Source organism: Berghia stephanieae, chromosome 15, assembly GCF_034508935.2.
Source record: "Berghia stephanieae isolate SIO BIC M18660-M18661 chromosome 15, UCSD_Bste_1.3, whole genome shotgun sequence".
NCBI lineage: Eukaryota > Metazoa > Mollusca > Gastropoda > Nudibranchia > Aeolidiidae > Berghia > Berghia stephanieae.
In genome coordinates this window covers 5,094,497-5,108,796 of record NC_088374.1, presented here as the reverse complement: position 1 = coordinate 5,108,796, position 14,300 = coordinate 5,094,497, and the positions used below count along the sequence as shown (strand labels likewise).

Here is a 14,300-nt window from a genome sequence, read left to right as displayed (position 1 = left end):
AATATTATTTTCCTTATTTGCATTATCATAATACAAATGAGACTCATTAGATTGATTGACAGACATGATTGCCTCGGGCTGGCGGGTGTGAAGTATAGATTCGGGTCTTAGTTATTTTTTATAACATCTTTTTGCCATCCGCTTTTATGAGTAATTCTCACTAAATTGCAGTCACCGGATTAGAAACGTTTAAGGTTACACATAGTTTTGTGTGTTGGTCCGATATACTTACGGATGACAATGTTGTGAGATTCTTTGCCAAGCGAACAAAATCGATATCTCCTTTCGCTGATAAAAAAGTTCGCCATTTCCTATTGATTATTCAGTAATAATACAAAATGTATACGCATTATCAGTATCTATATCAATGACACTTGAATGCTTGATCAATACGGATAAAACCTAAGGCTGGTGAATGCGAACTACAATTTTAGTGGTAAAGTATAAGTCAAACATAATTTTATAACAAGTGTCTGGTGGTATAGGGAATGAGATTATCGGAAGAGTAGCGTCCCTTGATTGGACGTCACCCATAGTCTGTGACGTCACCGTAAAAAAAAAACCGCGGAAAAGTTATTAGAGAGAGAACGTCATGTTGGTTGTGCGCGTGGGTCTCTCGTTCTCGCTTCCGCGCACAGCCAACATGACGTTCTCTCTCTTATAACTTTTCCGCCGGTGACGTCACAGACTATGGGTGATGTCCGATCAAGGGACGCTACTCTTCCGCTGATCTCATTCCCTTTTTTTCTTTAATGAGCATATATATAGCGCTATATCCATTCAACGTGCTCAAAGAGTTTTCCAAGGGGTCGCCCTGGCCAACACCAACATTTAACATTTAGGACGGGACATGACGCCTTTTTGGCGATATTACAATATATTTTTTTTCGTACAGAGTCAACCATGTTAACGGTCAGGTACTCATGTTACACCTAAGTACGGTGAGAGAATGTGAGTAAAGAGTCTTCTCCAAGGACTCAACTATGACTCTAGCGAGGCTCGAACCCAGGCCCTTTCGATCAGATATCGAGTGCCATACAACAAGACTACAAAGCTGTACGTATTACTCATCAGATATATCGATTTATAAATTCTAATGCTATTTTCTTTTACTTTTTATCCCCCTATGTGACCCAACGTCTCAAAACGGTATTATGCTTAAAAGCCGAATTTGATGTTAAACTGATCAAAATTATTAATTGTTGGCATTAGCACCCTAGAATATGGTATCCATTCTCCTCAATAAAACATACAAACTCAACACAAGTCTGATATTTCTGGCTATAAATTCAATTTTCAACATCTTAACCATCCCGACTTAATACCGTTTTGGGGCGAAGGGTCACATATGTTTGCAATCCTTCCCAATCATAGATAGTCTACGCTTGACTATGGAACTCACAACGTTCTCATCCGGAAATAGAACGGACCAACACCCGGAACTCTGTGTAACCTTGAACTTTAATAGTCTGGATAATACAGTTAAGTGAAAATTACACATAAACTTTGATGGCAAAAAAAAAACAAAAAAAAAAACAAAGTCATGAGTTACGTCAACTTCGTTCTATCTATATATTTATGGTCATGTTTTCACTAGTTATATTTTTCTATTTGTCATGCTATGAGTTTAGGCAAATCACAGACATTTAAAAAAAATAATACAATGGAGCAACACAAATGCCTTCGCCCTAGTCTTCTCGTGTTCAATGTATGTGTTGTTTGATGCAAGCGTAAGTTCAATGTATGTGTTGTTTGATGCAAGCGTGTGTTCAATGTATGTGTTGTTTGATGCAAGCGAGGGTTCAATGTATGTGTTCTTTGATGCAAGCGTGTGTTCAATGTATGTGTTATTTGATGCAAGCGTGTATTCAATGTTTGTGTTGTTTGATGCAAGCGAGTGTTCAATGTATGTGTTATTTGATGCAAGCGTGTGTTCAATGTATGTGTTATTTGATGCAAGCGTGTATTCAATGTATGTGTTGTTTGATGCAAGCGAGTGTTCAATGTATGTGTTCTTTGATGCAAGCGTGTGTTCAATGCATGTGTTCTTTGATGCAAGCGTGTGTTCAATGTATGTGTTGTTTGATGCAAGCGTGTGTTCAATGTATGTGTTGTTTGATGCAAGCGTATGTTCAATGTTTGTGTTGTTTGATGAAAGCGTGTGTTCAATGTATGTGTTGATTGATGCAAGCGTGTGTTCAATGTATGTGTTGTTTGATGCAAGCGTGTGTTCAATGTATGTGTTGTTTGATGCAAGCGTGTGTTCAATGTATGTGTTGTTTGATGCAAGCGTGTGTTCAATGTATGTGTTGATTGATGCAAGCGTGTGTTCAATGTATGTGTTGTTTGATGCAAGCGTGTGTTCAATGTATGTGTTGTTTGATGCAAGCGTGTGTTCAATGTATGTGTTGATTGATGCAAGCGTGTGTTCAATGTATGTGTTGTTTGATGCAAGCGTGTGTTCAATGTATGTGTTGATTGATGCAAGCGTGTGTTCAATGTATGTGTTGTTTGATACAAGCGAGGAATCAATGTATGTGTTGTTTGATACAAGCGTGTGTTCAATGTATGTGTTGTTTGATGCAAGCGTGTGTTCAATGTATGTTTTGTTTGATGCAAGCGTATGTTCAATGTATGTGTTATTTGATGCAAGCGTGTGTTCAATGTATGTGTTATTTGATGCAACCGTGTGTTCAATGTATGTGTTGTTTGATACAAGCGTGTGTTCAATGTATGTGTTGTTTGATGCAAGCGAGTGTTCAATGTATGTGTTGTTTGATGCAAGCGTATGTACAATCTATGTGTTGTTTGATGCAAGCGAGGGTTCACAGCGTAAAACGCGTACCCTTGTGAAGAATATCACTATCAAAATCGTCTCAACTATCAGGAACCTCTGTGGTGTAGCGGTAGCACGTCTGACCGGTAATCAGAAGCTCTGAGGTTCGACCCCCAGTCCAGATTGACTGATTTTTTTAGGAGGGATGGATTTTCTTTTCTTGTATTTTTAGCTTTGTCTGGCACCTTTCATACACACTAGTTCAGATCTTTATCTTTTACCAGTGCCTGTACCTTAGTTTCCTAATTTGATATAGGGAATGAGATTAGCGGAAGAGTAGCCTCCCTTGATTGGACGCCACCAGAGTGAACGTCATGTTGGTTGTGCGCATGCGTCTGTCGTCCTTGTCGGTGACGTCACAAACTATGGGTGACATCCAATCAAGGGACGCTACTCTTTCGCTAATCTCCGTCCCTATATTCCTAACATCTGTCAGTCAATTAAAGAATACCACAACACAAAACTGTGCGTAACCTTAATAGATTATAATCTTTCGGCGCATTGTTGAATCCTTGGATAAGACTCTTTACTCACATTCTCTCACCGTGGTCAGGTGTAAAATGAGTACCTGGCCGTTAACAGCGTTGACTCTGTCCGATAAAAAAGTAACATCGCCTAACAGGCGTCATGTCCCGTCCTATATGTTAAACGTTGCGCCATATAAAAATCATTTTTTTTATTGATGTAATTTAGTGAGAACTAATCATTACAATGGCTGGCTAAAAAATATTAAGAAAGAGCCCAGTGACATCAAATCGGTATCTTTTACATCTGAAGACCCTATCATATTCATAAAGAGATCAGGAGAAGCGATGCGATTTAACGCAGAAGGCATTGCTCTCACTACTCTCCTGATGGGTATCGTAGGAAACAACGGCATTGGTACGAGCGCAGATTTTACTTCAAATGTCACTAAAAACTGAGCTTTTTTTTTTTAAAGAGCTTTTTATATAGCGCAAAATCCACTAAATGTGCTTTACAAGAGGTCCATAACCAACAGCAACACGTAACATGTACTACGAGACATGACGCCTGTTAGGAGATATTACAGTTTTTTTTTCCGACATAGACAACGTTGTAAACAGTCAGGTACTCATTTTACACCTGAGTATGGTGGAGGAATGTGAGTAAAGAGCCTTTTCCAAAGGCTCAACAAGGCGCCGAGCGAGACTCGAACCCTTGACCTTCCGATTCGAAAGAGAGTGTCATACGACACTAGATATATTACAAAGTCTGCTTGATTATTATGATATGTGAAGCCATATCTTATCTTATCTTACTTAAGGCTTAATATAGAAATTATCCTTTAACCCTCTACTTACCACCTGTTGGAAAATCGTCACATTTGTTACGATGCAACCGTCACTTTTCTCATCCAGATTTCATTTATTTTTTCAATAGCTATAAAAACTTGACATTTTGTAATAGATCTTATATTGCAGAACAATATTATGTATAGAATGCCCTTGTTGCTTTTCTGTTTGAGTAAGAAATGTCTGTTTTAGTGTTGGGTGAGTGTGAAGTTTTGGGGACAATTCTGAAAATAGCTGGTAAGGAGAGGGATATATGCCTCATACAATAGTTTATAATTACAGAATGTCATATAACTTGCATTGTATCATTCACAGACAGTGTAAGAAAAAATATGTGACCCATCGTCTCAAAACGGTATTAGGTCGGAACGAACCATATTCTTAAAAGCCGAATCAAATGTTAAACTGGTCAAAAATAAAAATTGTTGGCATTAGCACCCTAAAATATGGTATCCATTCTCCTCAATAAAACGTACAATCTCAACAAGATATGTATGTCTCTAAATTCAACTTTCAACATCTTAACGATCCCGACCTAATACCGTTTTGAGGCGAAGGGTCACATATGTCATATCTGTCCGTGCATGACGTAATCACTCGGAAGGTGAACATTTTGGATTTCTATTTTGTTTTTATTTTCTAAAAGAGTTTGCTCACCAGAGCACGTTAATCTTCATTGGAAGTAAATGGGTTGATTTTTCATGAAGTTCTGGTCTAATATATGGGAAAGGTATCCAGCAACTTTTCTCAAACTTGATTAGCATATGAAATATTATTTAGAAGTGAAATTGAGCTTTGCTATTTCTTGAAGATGTATCAAAAGGGTTGTTATAATCATATAGATAGTATGCAGATGGCGTCACTCAGGCCTTTGTTATTGTTTTTGCCATCCGCGTTTGTGATTGTTTTCACTCAACTGTATTAACAAGACTATAAAAGTTCATGGTTACACAAAGTTTGTGTGTTAATCCATTATACTTCCGGATGGCAATGTTGTGAACTCCTTGGCCAAGCGCATTCTATCTATATGACAAGAAATCGTATTTGATAAAAATTGACCCTCCGACTAAACTTGGCAATATCTCAGTTTAACCCTTTTCAGCATCCGGCTGATTATGTCATTCACTTTAACATGTGGGGTTTTAACCAATTATGTACCTTACTCTGGAAAAAAAAATGTATTACAAATTTTACCAAAAACTCGATTTGGATAACCCTCGTCTTTGCAAAATAAACTTCTCAAACCTGAGACCTCGCAAGTCCTCACTTTTCACTTTCTTTTGGTTGTCGTCACTTTCTACTGCGAAGCAATTATATATATATAATTCTATATCAGTATATGTGACCATCCGCCTCAAAACGGTATTAAGTCGGGATTGTTAAGATGTTGAAAATTGAATTTATAGCCAGAAATATCAGACTTGTGTTGAGTTTGTATGTTTTATTGAGGAGAATGGATACCATATTTTAGGGTGCTAATGCCAACAATTTATATTTTTGACCAGTTTAACACTTAATTCGGCTTTTAAGCATCGGGTTCGTTCCGACATAATACCGTTTTGAGACGATGGGTCACAAATGATTTAACGAAGGCTACGGTCAAACTCGGTTTACTCTATTACTTTATTCTGCGGCTATGTAATCCTGTGGTCCCGCTTTTGGAAAGGAAGTTCCTGGGTTAGAACCCTCGCTCGGCGCCTACTTGCGTCCTTGCTCATATTCCCTCACCGTATCGGGTGTAAATGAGTACCTTACAGTTGACAGCGTTGTCACTGTCAGAAAATGGCTGTATTAGCGTCTTAGTCTTGTTTCGTTCTACATGTTACATGTTGTAGTTGGTCAGGGACTTCTTGTAAAGCGCTTTGAGCACATTTAGTGGATATTGCGCTATATAAAGCCCAATTTTTAAAAATTGTGTAAACATTCAAAACAAGGTGACCCAAGGTTGATTATGTCACCCTTGGATCCCCATTGGTGGCTATTTTTAGTGTCAAACATGATGTTAACAAACACATACACACACGCACAGACACACACACACACACACACATATATATATTATATATATATATATATATATATATATATATATATATATATATATATATAAACATGAATTATAAGATACTGCGCGGCTATGTGGTCTTGTGGTATGCCACTCGCTTTCGGATCCGAAGGAAAAGACTCTTTACTCATATCCTCTCACCGTATTCAGGTATAAAATGAGTACTAGCCTTTTATTTGTTGATATTGTAAGATGTGAAGATGGTACGATCTTACTAAGTTAAAAATAAAAGAATGGCAACGACAAGTGAAATATATAAGATTATAAGTTTAATATCAAAATAGACGAAGTGACTGTTACTCCAATAGGAAGTAATAAACCGGAAAGTAAACACGATAAGAAGTGGCCAGATAATTGAGGGAGAAATCAACTAAACACTATTGAACGCCTCAAGATATGTGACCCTTCGCCTCAAAACGGTATTAATTCGGTATTGTTCAGATGTTGAAAATTGAATTTATAACCAGAAATATCAGACTTGTGTTTAGTTTGTATGTTTTATTGAGGAGAATGGATACCATATTTTAGGGTGCTAATGCCATTTACAGATCCATCTAGCATTGAGTAGATAGAAAATTACTCCATACAGTCATTTGGCAAGTCATCTGAAGGGGCAAAACTGCATGTTGGTGCATTTATCGTCCATTCACTGATGTATCGCGAACCTTTATAGAATATGAATATAGTACTGATGTATCGCGAACCTTTATAGAATATGAATATAGTACTGATGTATCGCGAACCTTTGAATATAGTACTGATGTATCGCGAACCTTTATGATTATGAATATAGTACTGATGTATCGCGAACCTTTATGAATATGAATATAGTACTGTATGTATCGCGAACCTTTATGGAATATGAATATAGTACTGATGTATCGCGAACCGTTGAATATAGTACTGATGTATCGCGAACCTTTATAGAATATGAATATAGTACGATGTATCGCACCTTATGAATGAATACGATGTATCGCGAACCTTTATGGAATATGAATATAGTACTGATGTATCGCGAACCTTTATGGAATATGAATATAGTACTGATGTATCGCGAACCTTTATGGAATATGAATATAGTACTGATGTATCGCGAACCTTTATAGAATATGAATATAGTACTGATGTATCGCGAACCTTTATAGAATATGAATATAGTGTTTTCAATCCGTGTATCATTGATTAAATATACTCAGTGCAAGGACTAGACTAGATGTGGTATGAGGTCAATATCTTCTTGATATTTTAAAATCGTCCACGCATCTGACTCGTTGACATGGCCAAAGCCCTAAAGTAACATCAGAGTGCCAATTCCATCAAATTGGGCAGCGTCCCTCAATGCAAAAAAATAAATAATAACGTGAAGTTGAATGTAAACTTCAATTTAATTACAAAAACAGATCAAATGAACGTTTCGGGTTTCCCCTTTATCAACAAAAGAGGATGATTTGAAACACCACAGATGTGGTATGAGGTCAATATCTTCTTGATATTTTAAAATCGTCCACGCACCTGAAACGTTAACATGGCCAAAGCCTTAAAGTGACCTCAGAGTCCCAATTCCATCAAATTGGGCAGCGTCCCTCGGAAACAATGCAAATAAAGAAAACCTTTTCCAATCCAAATATTGACACAACAATGTTGTCACACTTTATCAAAATAAAGCCGCCAGCACTTCAACCACAACCGATGTGTCTGCCATTGATGATTTGAAAAGAAGAAGAAGCTGACAAACGATGATTTCTGCATGCCAAAGATTGCATTCAGCAAGGGAATTATGAAGCTTTTCATAAGAACCGCCGACACTGATGCGGTTGTGCTCGCCATTCACTTTGCTCAAAATCTAAAGTTTTAGGATATTGGATTTTATTTGGCTCAGGAAAGCATTATCTTCAAATTGTGACCCGCCGTTTCAAATCGGTATTATGGCGGGATCCATTCGGTAAGGGAAATTGAATTCCTGGCCACAAATATCCAACTTGGGTTTAATTTATATACGTTCTGGTGGAGTATAAATACTATTTCTTGCATTTCAAAAGCTTCTTAGGTCCAATTTCTCATCAATCTATCTCTAAATTCACTTTTTGGGGTCTGAATCATCCCGACATAATAACGTTTTGAGATAGAGGGTCACAATTGTAGCCCACGAATATCAGCCAGATTCCATCAGACACTGTTGACGCACTGCCATTCTTCCATGCTCTAACAGGATGTGATCCTGTTCCTTTGTGTTCTGCCTCAAAAGAGAAAAAAATCACGATATGGGATGGTTTCAGTGATGTGACACCTGCATTTTAAAAACTCTCTTCAGTTACCAAACCTATGGAAGTCAAAGTCTGCTTTAAAATGATCAAAAAATTTGTTAATCTCCTGTTTGAAAGAGTACTACAAAGGAAACGGTGAGTGATGCACGCTAGAACTTATTTGCACAGAGATGCAGAGCTATCGATAATATTTCACCAACGTCAGATGCTGTGTCAGATGATCTATATCAGCATGTTTATATTTTGGGAGAAATCGCAACAGAAAGACACACCGACAGCCTCTCCTTCTGACTGGGGTTGGAAGAGAGATGAAGCAGGTAGTTGGACGCCTGTATGGACCACATTGCAAAGTGTAGAGGAGACACGCCTTGAACTGGTTTGATGTGGATGCAAGAAAGATTAAAAGACATGATGCAAGTTTGCAAGCGTCCTCCTTCTCTGTACATCTCTTTGCCACTATGGAGGAGGCTGCAGTAAAAAATAATGGCCGCATCTGAGTTTAATAGGCATAAAATGAAATAAAGCCTCCCTTATATATCACTTTAGGCTTCCCCATCCTTTAGGACCACATCCGGGTTATGGAGGTCACTTTATATGTAGATCATATCACTCCCTGTGGCTCTAAAGCCTCTCTCTTATTTGTCACTCTAGTAGAATATCAAGTTGTGACACGATTCACCTGTTTATCGTACCTACCTCAAATTTCTAAGGGTCACTTTCGGTTTAGATTACATCACGTGTTGGTGCTTCTAAAGCATTCCTTTTATTCAAGTTTGTAGATTATCGGATCATTTCCCAGTCTTTATTGATTAACTTCCTGTTTCAAGGGTTCACTTTCAGTTTAGTAATTTCACTTCTTGTATCACTATGTTATTTCCCCAGGTATCTTTTCAGGATGATTCACCGTTGAGGGAAAGTCGACGATTCCATAGTCTCTGAAGACAGATTGAACTTCTCAAAAGTGATTTTTGACCGAGGACATTACTTCGAATTTTGTGACGTCACTTTGGTCAGTCCATGTCACTTCCAATGGTCACCTCTATGTCTATGGCGATTTTGCTGCAATTCGGTCGAAGCGTTTGTTTGTCCGCCAATCTCGAATACACACACACACACACATACACACACACACACACACACGCAGATACAGACAGACATGTGGCCAATTATGAAAAAAAAACTGATAACCTACTTCAAACGGTGGATATTCCACAAATAAATAGTGACAATAAATCTTGTCTTTATTACTAAAAGCATTCTCTACGGTCCCCTGAGTGTTGTATAGGGAATGAGATTAGGGGAAGAGTAGCGTCCCTTGATTGGACGTCACCATACAGAGAGAACGTCAATTTGGTTTTAAAGTGTCTCAAGCCGCTTTCACCGGTAGCGAGGACGAGAGACGCATGCGCACAACCAACATGACGTTCTCTCTCTAGTAACTTTTCCGCCGGTGACGTCACAGACTATGGGTGACGTCCAATCAAGGGACGCTACTCTTCCGCTAATCTCATTCCCTATACTTCTTCTATTTTTTCAACGTGTTTTTTTTTGTTGTTGTTGATGTTGTTTTTTTTTTGGTAAAATAAAAAACAATATAATAAGTGTTCCGATAGTTTAGAACCAGTTACTAGGCTACTATGCGTCATTACGAGGGAAGTGTTTTCGGACACAGACAACGCTGTTAACGGCCAGGTACTCATTTTACACCTGAGAATGTGAGTAAAGAGCCTTCTCCAAGGACTCAACTATGCGCCGAGCGCGAGGCTCGAACCCTGGACCTTCCGACCCGAAAGCGATTGTCATACCACTAGACTACATGGCCGCAGATGGAAAATGTTAGGTGCATCGTAACGTGCTGCTATGGGGTCTAGTTGTATGACCTTTGCTTTCAGATCGAAGGTCCTGGGTTCGAACTTTGCTCGCCGCATGGTTAAGTCCTTGGTAAAGACTCTTTACTCATACACACAAACACACACACACACACACACACACACATACATATATATATATATATATATATATATATATATATATATATATAACACTAATAAGTATAGTTTTTAAGATTAACATTTTACTAGTTAGCTCTCTTGTAATTATTATATTATTATTATTATTATTATTATTATTATTATTATTATTATTATTATTATTATTATTATTATTATTAATATTATTATTATTATTATTATTATTATTATTATTATATATATATATATATATATATAATATATATATATATATATATTATAATTACAACAAGAAAATAAGTTTTCTGCAATAATATTATAATAATAATAATAATAATAATATAATAATAATAATAATAATAATAATAATAATAATAATAATAATAATAATAATAATAATTATATAATAATAATAATAATAATAATATAATAATAATAATAATAATAATAATAATAATAATAATAATAATAATAATAATAATAATAATAATAATAATAATAATAATAATAATAATAATTACAAGAGAGCTAACTGTGTATAAATGTGAATCTTAAAAACTATACTTTTTAGGGTTACTGCCCTTTGAATTTAATTTTGATGATTGATGACAGGGCCAAATAGTCGTGATGTCACTTCTCTTATGGCAATGAACTGTTTCTACACTCGTGGAAGCGTTGAGCTCTTATATAGCGCAATATCCACTAAATGTGCTCAAAGCGATTTAGACAGGGCCGATGACCAACAGCAATTGTAACATAAAGAACGAGACATGACGCCTGTTAGGCGATAATCCATTTTTTTTCCGACAGAGACAACGCTGTTGACGGCCAGGTACTCATTTTACACCTGAGAATGGTGAGAGAGAATGTTAGTAAAGAACCTTCTCCAAGGACCCAACTATGCCCCGAGCGAGGCTCGAACCCAAGGCCATCTCCGATCCAAAAGCGAGTGTCATGACAGTAAATTACTTACTTTTATAAAATATTGAATTGAAGTAACGTTCTCTCACGGATCTCCACAAAAACAACACTTTAGAGACTAGCATTTGAAGAGATGTTACTTTTGTCCGTTTCACGCTATAGAAACCGGGATAAACCGTAGCCATCGTAAACATATGTGACCCTCCGTCTCAAAACGGTATTATGTCGGGATGATTCATGACCCAAAAATGTAAATTTAGAGATAGAATGATGAGAAATCGGATCTTAGAAAGTTTTGCAAAGCAATAAATAGTATTTATACTCCAGCATGACGTAGATAAATTAAACCCAAGTTTGATATTTGTGGCTATGAATTCAATTTCCCTAACCGTGTGTATCCGGACATAATACCGCTTTGAGACGGTGGGTCACATATAGCCTAGAACCCTCTAGGACTTATAGTTTGACATTTTTTTAAAGTTTTATTTGCAGCGTCTAATGAGATGTCGTAAGTAGAGCTAAAGGAAACAAGTGATTCCATTAGTTGAACTAGTGAATACCACTCACAATTTGTTTTCTTTTGAGGCCAAAGATTTGTCTTTTGACGTCATTTTTTGGTCAGTGTCAGGCTATAATTTTACGACGGCTACAGTTCTAGTGTCAGGCTATAAGTTTAAGAAAGCTACAATTCTAGTGTCAGGCGGAAGCGAGGACGAGAGACGCATGCTCACAACCAACATGAAGTTCTCTCTCTAATAACTTTTCCGCCGGTGACGTCACAGACTATGGGTGACGTCCAATCAAGGGACGCTACTCTTCCGCTAATCTCATTCCATATAGGCATTATGTCTCGTTCTACATGTTAAGACTTGCTGTTGGCTGGAGACCCATTGCAAAGCGCTTTGAGCCCGTTTAGTTTAGCTATAGATAGTATGCGCTTGGCTAAGAAGCTCACAACATTACCATCCGGAAGTATAACGTACCGACACATAAAACTATGTGTAACCTTAAACGTTTATGGCCTGGTTAATGCAGTTTAGTGAGACTTACTCATAAACGCGGATGGTAAAAAAAAAAACAATAACAAAGACCCAAGTGACGTCAACTTCTTTCTATCTATATGAATGCTCAGGTTTGGCTACGGCTGCACAACTTCACATTTTTGTCTTTGACTCAATAAATGTGCGGCTATGTGGTTTAGTGGTCTGACACTCGCTTTTGGATCGGAAGGTCCTGGGTTCGAGCCTCGCTCGACGCATAGTTGAGTCCTTGGAAAAGACTCCTTACTCACATTCTCTCACCGTACTCAGGGGTAAAATGAGTACCTGGTCGTTAACAGCATTGTCTTTGTCCGAAAAATTGTAATATCGCCAAACAGGCGTCATGTTGAATGTTGCTGTTGACCAGGGACCTTGTAAAGCGCTTTGAGCACGTTAAGTGGATATTGCGCTATATAAAAGCTCTATTTTATTTTTAGTTTTTTTTTTAAATCTCACTAGAAATGAAGGGGCATTCAAGAGAATCTATATTTAGACCATTTGGGGCATTTTTGGTGGGATCATACTGAGATCAAATTATAATTTTCAAAGCTATCTTCACAGTGAATTTTGATTTTTCCCTAAGGGCTCACCCACACCTGAGACTGACTCCAACGACCCGGCACTGCCGTCCTCTGCTGTATTCCGGATAAAGACGTCAAGCACGGACTAAATGTGACCCTTCGCCTCAAAACGGTATTAAGTCGGGATAGTTAAGCTGTTGAAAATTGAATTTATAGCCAGAAATATCAGACTTGTGTTGAGTTCGTACGTTTTATTGAGGAGAATGGATACCATAAATTAGGGTGCTAATGCCAACAAAAAATTTTGTTAACCAGTTTAACATTTAATTCGGCTTTTAAGCATTTGGTTCGTTCCGATATAATACTGTTTTGAGACGATGGGTCACAAATACTAAGAATAAAGAGAAGAGCTGCTAGACATACCCATACCATGCACGCGACGTCCTCTGTCGTTTTTTAAATTATTTTCGAGCGTGGTTTGGGTAGGGCTATAGAAACCGTGGATTGCTTGTCTCAGCGGTACGGTCTTTTTTTATTTCTTTTAACCTCAGGAATGGGAGACACCCAATGTTTGTCGCTGCTTTGCCAGTTTAGAATTATCTCCGTCTTTTAAATACGACAATAAACAGGTATAGGGATATTGACCTAAATAAAAAATAAAAAATAAAAAACAAAAAACGTAATTTATAAATTAAAATATAAAAAAAAGAAAACAAAACAAAGAAAAAAAAACAAAACAAAAAAAAAAAAACAACCGTAAATTAAAAAGTCAAACAAAAAAAAAATAAATAAATAAAATTTTTAAAAATAAAAAATTAAATGATAACAGCAAAATAAGAATAAAAAAAAAGAATATTTAAAATAAAATTATATAAATAAATCAGTAAATAAATAGATCAATAAAAAAACATATGTTTAAAATTAAACAGAAAACGACTCGATTGTATATGACTTAATAACCATGTACACTCTAAGATAGGGGAATATAGATAGTAATCATTGCTATCTACGTATCCGCTGCCTCTGATTACGGAGCGGTACGGTCTTTGCATCGTACCGAAACAATACCAAGTTCGACCACTCGCCGCTGCGCTGTGTAACCATCAGCAAGTTATATCGCCCTAGCTCAATTTGAGGCACTGCACTGCGGCTAAAGCCTGGATTATTCCAGTTTTCCTTTGGAATAGACCGTACTCACAAATTTTCCTTATGGAAAGAAGAAAGGGAATTTCATTTTATTTTTATGGTGAATATTCCTTTTCTCCCCCGAGTAAACTATGAATATCTAAAATGCCACGTAAGCATATCTGTTATTATTGTCCGTTTCACGCTATAGAAACCGGGTTAAACTCCGGCTCCATGGGGCC

At 37.1% G+C, this 14,300-nt stretch overlaps 1 long non-coding RNA gene across 1 annotated transcript; it reads left to right on the top strand.

Moving 5' to 3' along the window:
- Positions 1-335: 335 nt before the first annotated feature.
- LOC144960805 (uncharacterized) lies at positions 336-9,921 on the top strand. The gene is made up of 3 exons (XR_013642950.1): positions 336-436; positions 1,375-1,481; positions 9,364-9,921. It is a non-coding gene; the product is annotated as an uncharacterized LOC144960805 (long non-coding RNA).
- Positions 9,922-14,300: the final 4,379 nt, after the last annotated feature.